Genomic DNA, 16,233 nt, shown 5'->3' with positions numbered 1-16,233 from the left:
TCAAACAATAATGAAAACACAGAAACAAGTGCAATTTATACCATGCACTTATGTGTAAAGCACTTTAAGTCACCGATTAAAATAATTCAGTGAGGTAGGTTTTACTATTCTTATTTTATAGAGGGGGAAAGGTGATGATCAGGGAAGCAAGTATAGTAACGCAGCTAGGAAGACTGAAGAGTTAAGATATCAACACATTTCTTCTTGCCTCCAAAGTGTATGTTCTTAAGCACAAGCAAGCATTGTTGGGTGTATTTTAAGGTGCATTTTGATTTAATTACACTTTGCAGTATTAACATTTTTAATATATTTTTAAAAAGATTTATTTATGCATACAAGAGCTGGGGTACAGGCCACAGTGGGTGAGAGGATTCACCAGAGAGAGTGGGGAACAGAACAGGCAGACTGACTGAAATACACTGCTGAGGGGAGCAGCAGGTGAGTCAGAAGAAGTCTGCTGCACCATGTGGGTTGCTCCCTGGCCGCCGGGGATCGAACTCGCGCTGCAGAGGCTGCGGATTGCTTCATAGTGTGGTGCTTAACCCCTTGCACCGCCAGGGAGGCCCGTGAGAAACAAATCTTGTCTTAGAAAGAAAAGTTTATTTTAAGAAAAGACAAAGAACAAAGACTTCCAGGTATAAGGTACCTGGGAGGGGCCAAGAAGAGCCCCATTGTTAATATTTTTTACTACCTCCTTACTGGCAGGGTCACAGCCCTTTGGCTAATTGAATTTTTAGGTCAATAAAGTGTAGCTTTATGATGTTAATATTTCTGTCAACAAAATTAAAAATCATACAGTAATATTAACCTCTTAAAATTTGTAAAATCTAATAAAAGCTATAAAGTGGGAGCTCTAAAAGCTATAAAATGGGAGCTCTCACACTTGGAAAGCTAGAATGAGATAGAGAGTGCTATGTAGAGGCTTAAAACCAAGTTAGAAATTTTACGACTATACTGGAATGACTATATACTTAAAAAATAGGTAATTCCAGTTTCCGGTGGTCTGGTATCTAAAGAAATTAGAAGTCATGGGCCTCCCCTGGTGGCGCAGCGGTTGAGCGCTGGGCTGCGAGGCTGCCCGCATCCTCTGCAGTGCCGGTTTGATCCCCGGCCGCCGGCGAGGGTCCCACAAAAAAAAAAAAAAGAAAAAAGAAAAAAGAAAAAAAGAAAGAAAGAAATCAGAAGTCACCCCTCATGTCCATACAATGAGATAAAAGGTGAACAAACTGAAAATCAACAAGGCCTCTTAGATCTAGCAGAGAATTGAAGTCACAGAGGAAACCACTGCCTCCAAAATTAGAGAGACAGATAGACTGATCACTTCTTGGAGCAGAACTCTCTGTGGAAACCAGCACTGGGGTAGGACACGCTAAACTATGGATGAATTACTGGTGACTTAATGTGGGCAAGGCAGTGTTAAAACTTCAGATGGCCTGGTCTTGGGAAGGGGCAGACTTTCTTGAGTTTTACCTCCAGGACCCCTGCCAGGTTCTCCTAATGCAGACTGGAGAAAAGTTTCCTTATGCTTCTGGCAGGAAAAGGGGCAAAAGTAGTCATTTTGAAAAAGATTCAGAGAATTCTGTTCTTATTAATTCACTGGGTCTTTATCAGAGCCTCACTGACCAGGGGAAAAGGAAATTCCAGTTCTCTCTAGCCTTTCATGTAGACAAGTGAGATGCCAACTGTGGCCCGCCTCTCATTTTTCTGTTTCAGGGGGTGGGAAAGACCAGAAAACTGAAAAAAATCTGGTGAAAGTCAGTTTGGAGGGGGGAAGACTCACTTAAAAGACTGATCTAATCATAGTACCATGGGTGCTCCCACCCTTCTCATCCCCACCCCACAGTGACTGCTGCACAGTAGGGTTCCTGTGTAATAGCAGGGAACAACAACTTAAAGAACTTCTTATCTTGAGCATTATTTTTTTTTAAATAAATTTTATTTTTATATTCCCCATACAATTGCGACCCCCTTATTTTGACCCCAATCCCTCCCCTCCCTGCACCCCACCCCCCATATAGTGTCTCTGGTTCATAGTTTTTTGTTGATTTTGATTTTTACTTTCTTATAGTTATTCATTTTCCTGGTCCCTTATTTAAGTTTTCTAGATTCCTGCTATGAGAGAGACCATCCGGTATTTTTCTTTTTCTTTCTGGCTTATTTCGCTGAGCATGATCCCTTCCAGCGCTATCCATGTTGCTGCAAATTGCATGTGTTTATCTTTTTTGAATGCTGAGTAATATTCCATGGTGTATATGTACCACATCTTCTTGATCCAGTCATCTATTTTTGAGCATTTGGGTTGTTTCCAAAGCTTAGCTATTATATTATCTTGAGCATTATTTAAGAAGTCTTTAGGGAAACCCAAATACAACAAGGACAAAAACAAGGACATTAGAGAAATATTTAGCCACTTATATCTGTACCTATAGCAAATAGTAAATATTCTGACTACCCCTAGTCAGAATAAGATGAAACTTCACACAAAAAGTGTCAGTTACTTTTGCTCAGTGCATCCTGTATAGCTTTCCAAAATAAAAATTATATGGCATATTAAAGACAAACTGTACAGTTTGCAGAGACAGAGTAAGCATTAGAACCAGACTCAGATATGACTCAGATGTTAGAATTATCATATTGGGAATTTAAAGCAGCTATGATTCATATTCTAGGGGTTCTAATGGAAATAGAGGGCAATGTGCAAGAACAGATGGGTAATTTAAACAGAGAGATGAAAACTGTAGGAAAGAATCAAAAGGAAATACTGGAGATCAAATTACTGTGGCATAAATGAAGAATACCTTCAATGGGCTCATTGAAAGACTACATGGCCAAGGAAACAATCAGTGAGCTCGAAAAAATGTCAGTAGAAACTTCCAATACTGAAATACAAAGAGAAAACAGAACAAAGAGAGAACAGACTATCTAAGAACTGGGGAAATCATAAAATGTGTAATACCAGAAGGGAATAATGGAAGGAAAATACCAGAAGGAGAGGAGAGAAAGGAACAGAGGAAATACATGCATATGTGTACATACACACATATTTAAAGTAAAATTTTTTTTTTTATTTTATAGAGGCATGTTTACTTATTTGTTTGTTTGTTTGTTTGTTTTGTTTACACATGCACTGGGTACAACCAGAAGCACGGGAGGGTGAGAGAATTCACCAGAGCCAGAGCGGGGAGCAGAGCAGGCAGAAGGACCGAAGTACACTGCTGAGGGGAGCAGCGGGCGGCAGGAGGGGTCTGCGCGCCATGTGGGACCCTCCTCCGGTGGCCGGGGAGCAGCCGGGGATCGAACCGGCGCTGTAGAGGCCGCAGGCAGGTTCGCAACCCAGCGCTCAACCGCTGCACAACCGGGGAGGCCCTAAAGTAAAATTAAAAAAAAAAAAAATTATTATTATTTATTTATTTTTTTTTTTTAAAGAGGCATGTTTTATTTATTTATTTGTTTGTTTGTTTGTTTATACATGCACTGGGTACAGTCAGAAGCGCGGGAGGGTGAGAGAATTCAGCAGAGCCAGAGCGGGGAGCAGAGCAGGCAGAAGGACCGAAGTACACTGCTGAGGGGAGCAGCGGGCGGCAGGAGAGGTCTGCGCGCCATGTGGGACCCTCCTCTGGTGGCCAGGGAGCAGCTGGGGATTGAACCAGCGCCGCGGAGGCTGCCGGCAGCTTTACAACCCAGCGCTCAACCGCTGCGCCACTGAGGAGGCCCATATTTAAAAAAAATTTAAAAAATAAGTAAAATTAAAATTATTGTGGTACCATTGGTTTACAGTGCAGTATAAGACTCGGGAATGGGTTCACACCTGTTCAGATGTACATTACCACCCCCCACTGACCACCACAGCACCCATATCCACTTATCATATACCATTATACACCACCTTGTTCCCACCTTGTTCCTTCCCCACCTTGTTCCCACTGTCCCACTGTATTAGCCTCAATTCTGCAGTCATACTTTTCGGATTTGTTTTAGTTTAGTTTTGTCAGTTCCTTTGCTTTGTCTCTTTGTATTTCACCTTTGAGTAAAAATCATTCTGTATTTGTCTTTCTCTCTGTGGCTTATTTGACTTAACATAATTCCTTTCAGTTCTATTCATGTTGTTGTAAATGTCAGGCGTTCAGCTTTTTTATAGCTGAATAGTATTCCATTGTGTGTATGTATCTCAGCTTCTTATTCTAGTCATCTGTTGTTGGACGCTTAGGGTTTTTTAATGATTTATTTATTTATGCATACAAGAACTGGGGTACAGGCCAGAGAGGCAGGGAGTTCACCAGAGACAGAGGGGGGAGCCAAACAGGCAGATTGAAATGCACGGCTGAGGGGAGCAGGGGGTGAGACAAAACTTAATGCAAAAAAAGGACAAAGATTTCATTTACTGATTTTGTTTTCTCCTTTAGTTTAACAACTTTTGACCTACTTACTGATTTTTTTCCATGTTGGTGTTAACAATTTAGCTTGTGATTTTAAAGTCACTCTGATGAAAATAATAGCGGCTTTCCTCACTCCTTCCAGAGACCTTGTCAAAAATGTTATTTTTTTCTACCTCAAATATAGATCTAATCTACAAATGCTGAAGTGATAATTAGAGCTTTATACAAGATTGTTTCATTTTAAAAATTAGCTGCTTTTTTTTTTTTTAGGAGTTACTTTCCAAATTGTTGTGGTTCAAGAATATAACTTGAAAAAAGAAGGCATTTTAAAGTCATGGCTTACATAAATGGCTTAAGAGATTGTAAGAGGAGAAGTGATAGAACATTACTCACTGACCCTTTTTGTGTTATTGGTTCTATTTGCTATCAACGTATGTCTGCACGTATCATTATTATAGTTTGAGCATCTAGCATATGGCAGCCTCCTAAAATTAGAATATATTCAAATTTTCCAGTGGCCTTTTACTAGGTCTCTAGAAAATCCAGGTGCACAACCAAACATTAGTAAAAGTGAGAGACTGTAATTGCCAAGGTGTTAAAGATTTCGTTCTGGAAAGATGCCACAGTAATCAAAAGAAAGGGCCCTAGTAGCATTAGTTAAAGTGAACTCCCTTGTGAGGTTTTTGAAGTATGAAGGAAATCACATTTCTTTTTTGTTCAGGTTAGCTTTGCCCTTTCTAATGTCTTTTCCAAAATTAGGTTGTTCATTCCATAAAATAAATTTTGCTTCTTTTTGCCACTCTGGTTCCTGCACACACTAAATCCTTTTACAGGGAGTATTTCTGCACATTCTTCCTGACCCCAGGCCTTTGTCCTTGCTGGTCCTACTACCTGGAATGCCCTCCTTGTCCTCTTTTACATGTCTCATTTTTTGCTTTCTCAGGGGAACTTTCCCTCTGTTGATGGAGCGTTGATTACCATACCATCCTGTGATTAGTGGTTTTCCTTTCACCTCCGTTAGACTGTGAGCACCTAATGGGGCCTTGTCTTTTTCCTGTTTGTGTTTCTTGTGTTCCCGGCACCTAGCAGAACGCCTGGCACATCATAGATGGTCATTGAATGTTGTTTGATTCTCCAAACCAGACATTTGAAACAGAAGCATCACTTTGTAGGCTTAGAAATGTTCTACCCATTTTATTTAATTTACATCATTATCCTTCTGTGCTCTAAGAAAGCAAAAAACAAAAACAAAGACAAAACAACCAAAAAAAGCCTTAAGCTCAGTGGTTCTTTCTGATGGTTATACCTGAGCCTGTGCAGGCTCTGCATAAAGAGGCTTGATAACCTGCCACCAGCTGTTCTGTCAGTCCTGTCCGTATTACTGTGACTGTGACTAGCTTCCTGACTGCTCTGGGCTCATTGCATCTCAAGGTGTGCCTTTTAATGCCGTCTGGAATAGATAGCATGCCTCATTCAGTAGGCTTTTATTACTCAGCCAATGCAGAACAAGCCATATGGTAGTTAACTAGATATACAAGGGGTTATAAATCAGTGCAAATAAACTGGCCTTGTAAACACAATAGCCCGGTTAGTCAGGATTGGCCTAACAAATATGTAAGAATAGATGGGTACTGATGATATACTTACTGCCATGGAATTAAATTCACGTGTCACTTTTAACAAAGTATACCCAGTAATAGGGAATTAGTCTAGAGTGTTCAACATCCCAGAATGATCAGAAAAATATTTATGTTAATGTGCACATTTTATGACCTTGTTTTATAGAACATTCAGGAACAAAGGTAGACTTAGACCGTGCAAAGGCGGGGAAGAATATTAGGCATTATTTAAAGTTCATTTCTCATCTTTTAGAGATGAAATACTTTAAGTGGCTCACATAAGACCATAGTACTGGATAATATTAGGGCTAAAACCAGAATCTCTGTCTTCTGACACCAAATCTAGTACTCTTTATATCATATTTGTCATCTTTTTATTTATATATGTATATATATATGTGTACATATATATATACACACACACACATTTATATATTTGAGGTAACATTGATTTACAACACTGCTTATGAATTAGGGATATAGGTTCACACCTCCTCAGATGTCTATTACTGCACCATACCCAACACCAAAGCACTCAGTGAAATATATGACTTTAGAACCTTATGGACAAAATCACTCCCTTACAAAGTATTAGCATTAATGAGTTATCATTACCATTTTCTATCAACTATATCACACTTTTCTCTTACTAGAAAATTATTTTCTAAGAGATCAGTATGCTTTTAGTTGTCATTCTTTTCAAATATGGTGTTAATTGTGGGGATGAGCTCTGTTTACTAAGAAGACGTTGTAGATTTTGGATCAGTCAGCATTTTTCACAGTAGGTATAGGGGTGAGACTGGAGGCACAAGGGTGAAAGAATTCACCAGAAACAGAGTGGAGACCAAAAAAGGCGATTTATTGAAATACCCTGCAAGAGAGTAGGGGATGAGATGAGAGAAGCATGTCTGTGTAGGAAGAAGAATTTGAGGCTCTCTTTCATACTCTGTTTTTGTGGGCTTTTCACACCAGTTGTCTCTGGGATGTCTGGTCCTTGACATAGTAACATGTCTTGGCTTCTGCTTCTGCACTCCTGGGGCTGGGCTAGTTTTCCTGGTCATGGTGATGGATCTTACAGTTTGGGCCCCAAGGTACCTTTATCAATTTCCTGACCTATTCAAGCCTCCCAAACCTGCCTGCTGGACAAGGAGTGGGGTCTTAGTTTTTAACCTTAATAGGTGGTACCTTGACATTTCTCCTTCCCCTGCATATTTTTGCCCACTACAGTAGGCTTCAGTCATTGTTGTAAATGATGCCCTGGTCCTTCTCTTCTGTGTGAACTTGAAGTTGAAATCAGCTTTTTAGAAAAACTGGAATTAAGTGAAACCAAGAAAACTGGTTGTGGTTGTATGTGTGTCTCTGCTATTTGTAGTAAGGAAGGGTCATTTGACCTAGTGCTGAAATCACGACTGAGAATACAACGGGTGTGTTTGAATTTCTTTAGAACTTTAAAGATCTAATTTTGGAAATTTAATTACAGAGAGAGAAGAGAGAGGGTATTTTACTCTAAAGTTTATTTTTACATTTTGTATCTACCTTTCTTGTGCTAAATCAAGGAAAAGAGTTTCTTAATGAAATAACTAAGATTCCACTTTGCTTACTGCTCCATAGAAATGAAAGCATATGGAGAATATTTAAAAGAGGAAGTGAAAAGAAGAAAGCCCCCTTATTCCACAGCATAAGCTAAATAATTTTAAATTTAGGGCTTATTGAGTCATTTACATGCTGAATTCAAGTCAAATCCTTGTTAGATTAAGCAGCCATTAAACTGTGTTGTAGAAATGGTTGAGTTTAACCAAATTCTCCTTTACAGTGTGAAATACTGTGTTCTTGGATTTTAAAAAGCTGCAAGGATGATTAACAGCCCCAAATGGAAGGAAACAGTCTTAAAGAGTAACCTTTTAAAGTTTTAGTTGCATCATTAATAGGCTGTGAAATCCTGTCTTTCCCTGTTTCTCCATATCTTCATTGAAAAATGTTTCTAGTTCAGTTTTGTTAATTATATCAATTCTCCCTGTTTTCGTTGGGGTATGTGATAATGGTGTAATTATTTTTCTTACCGTTATAGATAAGGCTGGTGCTTTGAATGAATGTGTTAGAAGTATTTTAATTCTGTTGGGTAGATGAACTCATTTTAATTACTTTCCTGGATTTGCTACAATCCTAATACAATTTCCTTTTAGAAGAAGATATGTCAAATAAATTTGGATGTTTATAATATTGCCTTAATGTTATTAAATTATTTAGTGAAGGTTGGCATTTTTTTGTCAAATAAAAAATGTTGGCAAAATACCAGTATGGACTAAATGTTTTGTTATGGAAATGAAAACAATACTTAGCATAAACTGATTTTAAATTTGTTTACAAACACAATTGGAAAACCATAGGAATAGTCAATGAAGTAAAACTACTACTTTTTTTGATCAACATGTTCCATTCATTTTGTTTCTAGTCATAGCTTTAAAAATTTAGTTAATTTAGATAAAGTTTTCTTCTAAAGTGTTCAGACTGCTTCTTTTTCCTCCTCATTCCATTTGTTTAAATGAGACATGGAGAAAGAGTAGTTTTTGTTTTGTAATGAAGGACATTGGGTTGAAAGTGATTGTCATCAATGCTCAGATTGGACAGCAAATGGAGAAAGGAAAGTTCCTGGGCATTTTGTGGTATCTGTCACATTATATCGGGCTGGTGGTCAGTGAAACTCTTTAATTTCCTTTCCAAAAAGATTATTAGGCCGGATTTTATTTTAGAATATTAACTCTGATCCCTGCTGAATTTAATAAAGTTAATATTAGCACGTTTTGTTTCCTAATCAGTGGAGACTAATTTGTATCTTCATGGTATCAGCTGTTCTTTCTGGCCTCCTGTCATTCTCCAGGATAAGTAAGTGTAGGGTTTCACCTTCACCCATTTTGTTTCAGAGATGATACAAAACAGCTTACAGAACACAGAAAATATACCAGATAACATCAATTAAAAGTAGCATTAGAGGAAGAAAGAAAAGCAATAGAAGAATGTAGAATGGAACTAGAATAGATTGAAAAAAATTATACTATAATGGCAAACATGAGTGAACCAGAAGATGTCAAAAAATACTTCTGTAGTTGGGAGTACTTATTTTTTAAAGGAAACTAATGATCAGCTGAAGTACAAATATTCTTGCTATTAAAACTAGAGGGAATATTGTCTTAGGCACTCTTTTTTAATTGTAAGAAAGATCTCATTTGATTTCAAGGAAAAGACTTTTTAATTGTGGCGTAAAGATAATAAGTTTGCTCTAGGGGCATACTGTTCTTGGAGCATTAACAGAGTGATTGGACTCCTTGAATACTGTTTGTTTTTTGTTTGTATTTTAAGATTTATTTATTTTTATATAAGAGCTGGGGTACAGGCCAGAGGCGTAGGAGGGTGAGAGGATTCACCAGAGATAGAGCAGGGAGCAGAACAGGCAGATGTACTGAAATACATTGCTGAGGGGAGCAGCGGGCAAGACAGGAGAGATCTGCCGCACCATGTGGGAGTCTTGCCAGCCGGCCGGGATCGAACCCGCACTGCTGAGGCTGCGGACAGCTTCACAGCACGGCGCTCAACCTCCTGTGCCACCGGGGAGGCCCAAATATTGTTTGTTTTTTATTTTTATTTTTTAAAGATTTGTTTATTTATTTATAGAAGCACTGGGTACAGGCAGAAGCGTGGGAGGGTAAGGGAATTCACCAGAGACAGAGTGGGGAACAGAACAGGCAGACCACCGACGAAATACACTGCTGAGGGGAGCAGCGGGTGCGGCAGGAGAGGTCTGCGCACCATGTGGGACCCTCGCCGGTGGCCGGGGATCGAACCGGCGCTGCAGAGGCTGCAGGCAGCTTCACAGTCCAGCGCTCAACCACTGGGCCATCAGGGAAGCCCCTGTTTGTTTTTTAACACAAACTTTTGGTGTCTCCTTGGAAGTCATGTGCCTGAGATGGTCTTCTCTAACAGAGATGGGGATGCATTTGTTCAGAACTGCCTATTGCACCCCTGCCCTTGCCCCTTAATCATAATGGACTCAGAATGTTTTCTCTGCCTCCATTTAATGCTTTGATAAAGATGCTGGGCAGTATGGGACCAAAGACATCAAACTGCTGAAGCTGGGGTTCTCTCCCAGTTTGGGGTCTCCTTGGTGGGAGCATGTTTATGAACCAATGCTCTGAAATCCTAGGAAGGATTTTATAGGTTGTGTGTGTGTGTGTGTGTGTGTGTGTGTGTTAGAATGAGAGAGAGAACAGACTTCGTAGCTTCATCATGTTCATATAGAAGTATCTGTTCCTTCCAAAGTCAAAAACCACAACATTGCAGACTTCTAAGGCAATGTCAGGTTTCAAATGTGGTTCTTCAAGTAGTCATTTACCCAGAACAGACTATCAGTTTCCTATTGCTGTAGCTAGTGGATATTTCATTTCTATTTGTTGATCTAAAGTCATTAAATCCAAGCCCCATTTTCCCACTGTGTCTGTAAAACTCTTGTGTGACGGACTTGGTTGGGTGCTTTGCAAAATCATACGCTGCTTTTCTCCTGGTCTGAAAATGCACTAGGCAGTTCTGCAAATTAATGAAGCTCATCTGTGGGATGGCTTGGTCAGGGTTGAAATTTGTACTGGTGTCTAACACATCTTTTCTCTGTTTATGACCTTACAGACTGTTTAATAATCCACTTTAGAATATTACTGTGAATCGAGCACCAGTTTGGAAAAGTATATTTTCCTGTCTCTAACTGTAGACATCTCTACAATTTTCCACATGACTGTCATTCTGTGATCTTTTTTTTCAGGCTCTTTAAAAATTTTTGGATACAATTTTTTTTAGTGGGACTGTTTTCTTTTTTATATATATATATTTTTTTTTATAGAGGCATGTTATTTATTTATTTGTTTTTTTGTTTGTTTGGTTGGTTATACATGCACTGGGTACAGTCAGAAGTGCGGGAGGGTGAGAGAATTCACCAGAGCCAGAGCCGGTAGTAGAGCAGGCAGACTGACGAAGTACACTGCTGAGGGGAGCAGCGGGCGGCAGGAGAGGTCTGCGCGCCATGTGGGACCCTCCTCCAGTGGCCGGGGAGCAGCCGGGGGATCGAACCGAAGCCGCAGAGGCCACTGGCAGCTTCACAACCCAGCGCTCAACCGCTGCGCCACCGGGGAGGCCCTGGATACAATTTTTTAAGGGCTTTGATCCAGAGTATAATAATAATGAAAAAAAATTATTATTATATTTTAATTTGGGGCTTAGATTTTTGTTCTTCCATATGTGCAAGTTCTGCTACCCTTTTTAGCAAACCACCTGTAACAACATTCTCTTGGCCTCCCTCCCCTGTCCCTTTTTGCACCCCCTGTCCCCTCTGATAACCCTTTTTTTTTTTGAGTTGATAGCCTAGAATTAGTTCCGAAAACCTTGGTGTACCTCTTCTTGGAATTCATTCAATTCCTCAGCCGTATTAGTTCTACCTTTTCCTTCTCCCTGATGGGGAGGTCTGGAGCAAATGGACTTAAACTGCCATGTTGTCTTTCTGTCATCTGTCTTGAGAAGTGGCCTTTCTGAATTCTCCAGCGGCAGCAGCAGCAACATCACCCTCACAAACTACTCTTTCATCATTGGTAGCATTTTGGATGACTTATCCCGTTCCAATTTTTAACCTTTTGACATATTTCTTAAGGTCTCATGGGATTTCATTTGTCCTGTCATCCCTGTCTCCCTTGTATAAGCCCTTTTAAAATATGAGTAAACACACAGCTATCCATGCTGTCCTTATTATATTCACTCCTCGTGTGATGTTTTTTTCATCATCAAGATGGCCTGTTGTCATGTACCTCCTAATGGGAATTTCCAGAACCCATATGCCCATTTGTTAGAGTCTCTGACCACTTGATCCTGCTATTTTCAAAATATGCTTTTCTTCAAAGACCAGGGTGCTTTTTTATATGTGCCCAGCATTCAGTTCCTGGTCTATTACAAATTCCAATTTTATATTGTCACCTTCTTTCAGGGTTGCCATCATTTCTACTTTATTAAGCAATCCGTCCTTGTCGATTAGGAGTGCAGAATCATGGTTTTTCTCACTGTTTCATTCTGGAAGATAGAACTTGTCAGAAGGCAATAGAGAATTTATCAGCAGTACATGATGAGCAGAATATGTTCAAATAATTGGCGTCCATCATGATACCACCATTTTATATCTGAGCCAGTTTTGTCATTTCTATTAAAAATATGTCATCTACATCTTTAGCTCAGTGAGCACGCTGATTACATGGCCATTAATGTGATGTTCTTTTTCCCTTTAAACCCACTTTGAATATACTTTACCATGTTTCACTGTTCACTCAGTGGCTTCCCAGGCATGCATATTTTTTTCACATAGAGTGTTCTTTCATCAGCTTGTTTTCACTGGATGTTGTAGAATGTCCATTGGTATAAGATCCCATCCACCATATTTAATAATGTAACGGTATTTACCAACCTTTTTGAGGGGTGTAGATTCATTAACACCCACTCCCTATTTCAGTATGTGCATTCTGTGTAGACTTCTGAGGCCCTGTGTACTTGTTTCAGGTCTTTTCAACTTTTATGCCCTTTTCACCTATTTTTAATATCATCCTTCAGCAGGAAGCTTGAGAAGCTAGGTACCTACTTGCACCTTTGGATTTTTTGTAATATGTATTTTTTGCCCCTTTTTGCTCTTTTGGATTTTGGGGAAGGAAACCTTGCATGCTGACCTACCTACTTCTCCTTATTTCCCCTTCAACGTTTCTACTCTTAGTATCAGAGCCCCTCTGCATCTAACTTGTGAACTGTTTCTGTTATTATTCATTGCCTCCCTCTTACACTTTTTGAGTTTTCCACAGCTCTTTGCTAATTTAGAGTTACTTAGTGTTTTGTTTTTTATTTTAATGATTCTAAACATTACTGGTTGTTGCTGTCTGCTTTTTCATATATTGGCAAAAGAAGAATGTTCTTCCTAAACCTTTTGAAACTCAAAATGATTTGGGAGAAAAATCTGCCATGCAAGCCCTCCCCTTCCTCCCACAGAGCCCTCACATTATAAATCACAGGAGGTTTGCAGGGTGCAGCTTTCTTTACTAAGTCTTAAGTGTTGGGCCTTTTTTTGTGGCCTTAGCAGATTGAGGTGGTCACTAAAAAAAAAAAAAAAAAAAAAGCATAAAAACCAAGAAAGTTATTGTCCTGCCATGCCTCTGTTCCCTTACCTGAGCTACAAATAATGTTTGCCAAATAAAAACAAAAGCATTGGGCCTCACTGGTGGCGCAGGCGGTTGAGCGCAGCGCTTTGAAGCTGTCCGCAGCCTCTGCAGTGCCGGTTAGATCCCCGCCAACCTTGGAGCAACCCGCATGGTGAGCAGACCTCTCCTGTCTTGCCCGCTGCTCCCCTCAGCAGTGTATTTCGTCAGTCTGCCTGTTCTGTCCCCTGCTCTGTCTGGTGAGTCCTCTCACCCTCCCGTGCATCTGGACTGTACCCCGGCTCTTGTACAAATAAAATAAAAAATAAAAATAAACCCCCCCCTCCAAAAAAAAAAAAAAAAAGCATTGTCACCAAAGGATGAATTTTTTTCTCTGGACTTTAAAATAAAGCTTTTCAGAATTATTAAATAGAAAGGCTGCAGAGCAGAGAAAGCAACCTTTTAAAACAAAGTTCAAATCAGTAAGAATGAACATTTCCTAGCCTCTGTTTTCCTGTTAACCACTGAAGACAAGTACTAATTAGAGGAGCCTAGCATATCTGGCTTTCTCGGTGTAGCACCTGGTGCTCAGGACACTGTGTGCTGCCAGGGAAAAGGTGGGTCTATCTCAGCTACCTTCCCTCCATCCTGATTTTGTCTGAAGACACACAGACATGCTCATTGCCTTGCACTGAGGCCTTTTCTTGGTTCTTCATTCTGTTTTCCCACTTCTGATTTCAGGTGCGTGTCTGCTGTAGTGAGTGCTATAGTAGCGTTACCTTTTCCTTAGCAAACCCAGTTTGTCTGTCTCTTTTCAGATTTCTTTGACACTAGGGTGTCACCTGAACTCACTGGACTTTCCCCTCACATTGTTTCTTTTGTACTTCTCTTTCTCAAGATCACACAGGAGTGCACCAAAGCCTTCATTCCTTGCAAGAGCCAGCCTGGAGATAGTTCTGCCGCTTCCGTTTTGGTTTTTTTTTTTAAACTTTTCGCAGATTGTCTGCAAACATATGTTGTCTTCTTTTGGTTTGTATTTCAAATATTTCCTTCCTTTGCCATTAACTCTGCAAACTAACTCTAGGAAAGCTTTGATTTTTGTATAGAAATTTTCAATACTGTTGAGTGTTGATATTGTTTTGACAATTGCTGCACATGCATTTTCAACAATATGAAAATCATTCATATTAGGATGACAAAGTGTGGAACTGATTACGTTTCACCAGATTCCTGCATTTCATCAGAGTTGCTTTACCAGGACATGTTCTTTCAGTCTGTTGTGAAAGCCAGGATGCATTTGCCCTTAGTAAAGAAATTTTCTCTTAATTTTGTGCTTCCTCCTGGTGGAATTAGAATTAAATAGTGATTGGTTACTATCAATATTTCTGGCTTCAGTGAGAAGTGTAATTTTTTTTCCTCATTATGCTTCTTGCCCTTGCTGAAGGATGAAGCAGGGAGACCAATTAGGAATTAGGAAGCTGCTACAGTATCTCAAGCAAGAGATAATGAATGTTTGGAACAGCATTTAGCATGGAGAATAACACACATTATTATTTTCAAAAACATAGGCAAAAAAAGCTTTCCTTAATTTGTTTCAACACATTGTAAATGCTTTTAGAGTTTAGAAGCCACAGTTTTTCTTAAGTGTCTCTGTTTTCTTTTTTATCATGCCTTTCTGGTACATATCTAACTAAGGAATTTGTCACATCTTCCACTTAGGTATTTCATAGTTTTGGAAACTATTGCCTTTTTAAAAAATTATATTTGCAATTTGTAAAAAAGTAAAAGGGAAACAAAAAAAGACCTTAACCAGAGGTAATAGTTACTAGCATTTCAATTTATTTCCTTTCAGTGTAAGGAGGGAATGAGCCCTTGTGGCTCCAGCCACTAGGAAGGTGGCAGTAGTGCATCTGCTCCTAGTCTGTAGGGGCCTCCTTTTCCCCTCGTCACCACCCTCAGATAAGACGTACAGAGCAGGGCCTCCCTTGTGGCACAAGGGGTTAAGCTGCAACCTATGAAGCTATCCTCAGCCACTGCCACATGAGTTCGATCCCCAGGCAGGGAGCTACCCACATGGCGCAGCAGACCTCTCCTGACTCGCCCGCTGCTCCCCTCAACAGTGTATTTCAGTCAGCCTGTCTGTGCTGTTCCCCACTCTGTCTCTGGTGAATCCTTTCACCCCCTCCCAACTCCCCACACCTCTGGCCTGTACTCTGGTTCTTGTATGCATAAATAAATAAATCTTTAAAAAAAAAAGACACACAGAGCACAGGGGGCTTGGGAGGAAAGGCAGAGGGCAATGGTGGTGAGCACCTCGTCGCTCTCATCTCCTTCTCAGGTGGATGTGGGTATGCGTCTCTGCCCATGGTGTCATCCTGGACTCCCACATATTTACCCATCCTCCTGTGGATTTATTGTTTGATTGTGGTCATGACCCTTCTGTTTATCAAAGACTACAGCTTTTATCCAATATGCCCTGTTATCTTGCAGCTTTTTGGAACAGTACACAATAACTAAAATGACTCTTATAATCCCTCATATTCTTTTGTTGTGGGAAGACCATGGTGTGGGCATTCATAGCATCTGAGGACTGCTTAACCTTGAAAACTTTTGGAGAGTTCAGTTGGTAGTTTCAAGACAAGGCATATATTATGCTTAGAATAATCAGAATCTCTAGATAATGGTTTTTGCTGGTATCAGAATGATAATTTTTTGCGTACAGCAAGGTTTAATTGAGTTTTTCTAGTCCTTCACTTGATACCAGTTCCTTAATAATGCATTGATGCTTCTGAGTGTTATTTTATGTTTTTTTAAAAAAGCTATTTTTTTTGGTCCTTTTTGAAAGAAATTCTAAAATAGACTAATTTGGGGACATTTCATATTAATATAAGATTCCCTTTTGCTCTGTGAATGACCTTATTCTAATTGCATTGAGCATTTCTAGTTATTATTTAATATTAGCTTTCTGAAATTTCCATAATTGGAATTAATAATCTGTCTTCAAGTAAAATTATTTCAGTGATTGCAATTCTGTCA

At 39.6% G+C, this 16,233-nt stretch overlaps 1 protein-coding gene across 3 annotated transcripts in view; it reads left to right on the top strand.

Annotated features, from left to right (window-relative positions):
* OXCT1 (3-oxoacid CoA-transferase 1) overlaps nt 1-16,233 on the top strand; it is a gene marked incomplete at its 5' end in the record, with an annotated part of 133,339 nt that overhangs the window by 44,750 nt on the left and 72,356 nt on the right. The window lies entirely within an intron of this gene.

This window comes from Talpa europaea (assembly GCF_964194135.1).
Source record: "Talpa europaea genome assembly, chromosome: 5".
In the NCBI taxonomy this organism is placed as follows: Eukaryota; Metazoa; Chordata; class Mammalia; order Eulipotyphla; family Talpidae; genus Talpa; species Talpa europaea.
This window is presented reverse-complemented; position numbering and strand designations above follow the sequence as displayed.